The following is a 5024-nucleotide window of genomic DNA, read 5'->3' on the forward strand; positions in this document are numbered from 1 at the left end:
AGGCAACACAGTTTCTATATTGCCCTTTTTGTATAGTATTACTCGAGAATGAATTTCAGCCACAAAAGAGATGAATTTAGAAATATGAAGGAGGGAGGAGAAACTGGCAGTGACCATTAAATCCATTTATCTACAGAATCAATCTGAAACAAATGTGACACTTATGGTCATAGAACAAAGAGCTATAAGTCCTGACAATATAGCAATGAAATAATTAGCAAAAGTTGAGAGAGAAAAGAAATAAGGTAATCCTAAAAATATATATATGCTTAGGGGATGAAGAGATGAGGAACAGGAAAGATACTGCTCATTGCTTTGAATAATACCTTACAACATCATTTCAAAGTTAAGATGACCATTGGAACAAAAATGCAAACCTTCCAAGTTCAAAATACATGAATACACAAAGAATGTACATAAAGTGGAAAAAAGAAAAAATTAAATTACCAATACAAACTGAAAATGTAACCAAAAAAAAAAAAATACAGGAAGACATAATGTTCTTTTCAATATGCTTAAAAAAATATTTAACTGACCATTTAATTGAAATTTTTTGATTAATTTTTTCAGCTGAGATACAAAGCAAATCCCAACCATATGCTATATATAAGATAAAGTAAAAACAGTGGCATGAAAAGGTGGGAGATGAAAGGCCAGGTGAAGGCATGCCCAGCAAAGGAAATCCAAGTTCAAGATTGTTATCTCAAAATTAAATGCAGGGGAAAAGCATGAAATGAAGCAAAGACACTTTGTAACAATAATGCACAAGATACAAAATTAAGATTTCACTCTTATGAATAGAAGAGCATAACATAGCATTAAATTTATAAAGCAAAACTATAGGAAACTCAAAGAGAAATCAACAAAAGACATGACTAGTTAATTTCTCCTAGAAGAGCTCAAGTGGTCAAAATAAAATAAGTAAGGATAGAGAAGGCCTAAATAACATAATTAACAAGGTTTTTTTTTTACCTTGTAATACTTACATTATATACATACATTTATATGTATATGTATAAATTTAAATATATAAGCAAGAATACATTTTCTTTTAATGTACCATAGACTGCCCACAAAATCTCCTAGGCCTCAGAAGGTGCTTCAGACAGGCCGACAGATTTTGTCTCTCAGTGGCATCGGATGCTCCTTTATTCTCACCCCCTTTAACTCCAGCTGGGTTCTCTCTTATTTGCTTTACAATCTAGCTTGGTCAAACAAAGTTTGAAAACCATTATGACACATACATACTCCTACTCAACAATGTAAAAATGCTCCTAGTATTTTTAATTTAAGATGTACATCACATGTGCCAAATACATGGGATGAAATGCTTCAAAGCAGCAGATCAGTAGCTGATCTAACTGACCCCAATTAGCTAGAAACTTTGCAAGGGTTCTCTCTGCCAGCAAGGAATTTGAGACATTTGGTATAAACGTGGACATTTACTGTGGTGGGGTGCCCTCAGTGAAAGAGGAGAAACGCTTCAGTACAAATCAGTTTGCTGCTATATGCATCATTCATCGAATGTGTTTGGGATTCACCTTCGTGAGACAGGTGCTTCTCCTGGTATAAGAGTGGATGTCATCCCTGTGCTCTTAACCATCACGGTTTGGACAAACACAAAGCAGCGTCTGAAGTCTGGCTTATTCTAATACAGTTAGAAGGCTAAGTTATGTGAGCTCATTAAAAAGTTGCTCTGAGGTCAGGAACTTTGGAAAATTAAAGAGCTCTCAGAGGCCCCACTTATTCAACATGCAGAGGCCCAAGAGATTGTACTTTCTTACAGTTCTGATGAAACATCCGAATATACTTGAAACCATAGGGAAAAGGAAGAGCTTTTGTTTCAGGAAATAACAATCTCAGGCTTAAAACTAGGCAGTTGCCCTGAATTCAAGGGAATTATAGATTCTGAGGAATTGCTATATGATTTTGGTAGAAATAAAATCCAAATTTCAGAAGATACATTTTGATAAACATGAATCATACTTCAAGCTTCTGCAGCTGCTTTTGGTGTGCAAATCTCAAGGTGTGTTTGAATTACCAAGTATCCCTTTTATCTGTGCAGTTTGGTTGCAAGAGGAATTTAATTTCACAGACTAAGGGAACTGTGCTATCAAAAAAGACAAAATTTAAATAGAATTTTAGAAGTGGCATATGAATCACAAAATTATCCTAAATTTCAGTCTGCCTGGCTCTCTTTCACAAAACTGCTGAAATCCAGGCTTATTGCAACCAAATCAGCAGTAACAAAAATTTGGAGTAGGATTCAGCTATATGTTGCTTAAATATGGTCCAGACATCTCAAGAATTGTTTAGTCACATACATGACTATATTGTCATTGACATAATCAAAAGTAATCAATAAGTTTCTATTTTAGGTAAATACCTTTTAGGGCCAAAAATACTCTTTCATCATTCCTGCATGAAATAGTTCTTGCCAGACAAGTAGACACTTTTGGCTGCAAGGAATAGGCATCTGTGCCCAATTCAATGCTAGCAATGCCAGCTCAGGACCCAGATGACTCAGATAATTGTAGAATCTGACCTTGAGGAAAGGACCTGGAAACAGTGTTAGAAACATCTAAATACTGCTTAGCCTGTTTTTTCATAAGGAGTAAGTGAACAATAGAACTCTTAACTGGTCTGTCTCTAGGGGTCCTGAAATTTCCAGCATATCATAATCACAAGGCTTCAGGTAAAACTTCGCCAGGAGATAGGACTCGTCCCTAGTTTGGGTAGGCTCTATGTGCATTTTATTAACAGATGACTAATTTTTGAAGGATTCTTTTTATATCGTTCTAAAAATCTATAAGTTTAAACATCATTAGGAGAGAGAATTCAGGCCCCCTGCATACAGATTTCTGATTATCCCTAAAATGTGGACATTATTGTTCTACAGAATTAGAGTGGACTTCAGGTGTGAAGATGACTGAGTATATTAATATTTTCTTTTTCTACCTTTGGAAACCATTCAAGAGCTAAAAGGATCAAAACATAAATCTGATGTCCCCAAATCCACAAACCCATTTTTTTTCTTGCACAGATTAGGACATAAACACACTGCCCAGATTCCAAAACAATTATAAGAATTGGCAAAAAAAACTGCTTAGGTTGACCAGAAGTTGTGTGGCAAAAAGTAGAGAGAAAAAAAACAGACTCCGGCCTTAGCAGCAGCAAGGTTCAGCTGGACAATGCTAGCAAAAGCGTAACTCCTAAAGGTGAGAAATGCGCTCTGAGTCACGGAGACATCATCCCTACTCTGCAAAAGGAGGTGGGGGCTGGGGCAAGCCATGCTGCCAACAAAAGCCTCCATGCCCAGTTGGGAGTCAAAAAGATGGTACCAGGGAGAGTGTACAAAGTCACACAGATAAGCCTTGTTTGCAGGAAGCAGTCTGTTCGCAGAGAAGTGAGTCCATACTTGATGAAAAACAGTTCCTTCCTACCCTTACTCCCACCTATAGTGGAACTTGTGCAAACAGCTGGTCCAGGAAAACCCGCTTGACTCAAAGATGAGAAATGAGAGAGGAAGCAGCCCTGTCAGAACCTTCCTGTGGGTGCTCAGGGACCTCGCTGCTCCAGCCTCTGGGCCAGTTCCAGCCTTTCAGCCTGATATCAGCAGAGAAAAAAAAAGTATACTTACTTTGTTTGTTTGTTTGTTTTGGCATTGTCCCCACCTTGAGGCAACCAAGAAAATTAAAATAAACTTTAACCTTGAGGGAAATCGTGCACACTGAGGCCAGTCAATGTGATGACCAGATCTGCACCAAGTTCCTGGTGGTGATGAGTGATGGACAGGGATTGGAGCCCATTGGTCCCCGGGGACAGTGATCTGCAGCTGGACCGAATCTCTTTGCACTTCAGTGAAGCCACAGGTGGCAAGTAGGTTCCTGGTGCTGTCCTGGTGGATCTAGAACCTAGGATAATGGACTCTGTGTGCCCCGGACCCTTTGGTCCAAATCTGCAGACCAGACACTGGCCAGTTGGGGGCAGGTAACAACTGGGCGGCGGGGCCACTGTACAGAAGGGCCGAGCTGGCTGATGCGTCCTGGACAAGGTGTAGAAAGGGACGGAGAGCTGTGACTGTCTGCAGGCTTCCCCATCGCAGGGTGGGGCATGGCTCTGGAATGGGCACCCTCCTTGTCAGATCAGAGAAGAGTGTCCTGACCACACTGTGAACACGTTCAGTGGGGTGCCGTCGCCCAAAGCCTGGGACACCGTGGTGGAGCCCGAAAACGCCACCCTCCCCGTCCCTCGGTTGGTGCAGAGCCTGATGAGACGACCTGTGCAGTGAAGGAGGCCCTTCACAACACCTGCTCCCACACCCTCGAGCTGACCACGCCACCTTACGGGGACCTGAACCCTTGTCTCCACCTGCCTCCACTTCGCTGGCCAGTTCAGTGCAGACCCCGCCAGCTGGCCGTGGATGCGGCGCCCTCCCGGCAGCTGCGCTTCTGTGCACCTGGCAGCGTCCTCTCCCCAACTGGGGGTACCTCAGTAATCCTTTGAGACCAAATCAAGGAAAAAAATGATTTATACACAAATTATTTATTACAGCATTGTTACTGGTAGAAGAATATTGTAAAATACCAAATGTGCATCTTTAAAGGCCTGCTTAAAAAGGTGATCTAAGGAAAAGAAAAGTTACTTGAACCAGAAAACAAAAATATACGGAGAGCACTGCCGGAGGGGGAGTGCGGCCAGCCGGTGACTGAACAAGGGAGGAGCTGTGCACATAAAGACCCCGCCTCTCTCTTACCGCTCTCTCCTGTTTGCTGCCATTGACTCATCAATTGAATAATAATTATTAGGTTGTCTCTTTTAGGCCACTTTGAGAAGATGTGGGTACCAAACAGCTACTACTATTGGGTGGCATAAATGTCCCAATATTAGTGCCATCTGAGAAACCACGCGGACCCTGGCTAAGCAAGCAGCTCCCAACCTGCGAGTCTCTGGATCCTGGAGAGTTCTCAAATTACACGTCATTTCTTGATAAGGCTGCACAGCAAACTGACAAGTTGTGTGTT

Source organism: Otolemur garnettii, unplaced genomic scaffold (assembly GCF_000181295.1).
Source record: "Otolemur garnettii isolate 467f Iridium unplaced genomic scaffold, OtoGar3 scaffold00125, whole genome shotgun sequence".
NCBI classification, from domain to species: domain Eukaryota; kingdom Metazoa; phylum Chordata; class Mammalia; order Primates; family Galagidae; genus Otolemur; species Otolemur garnettii.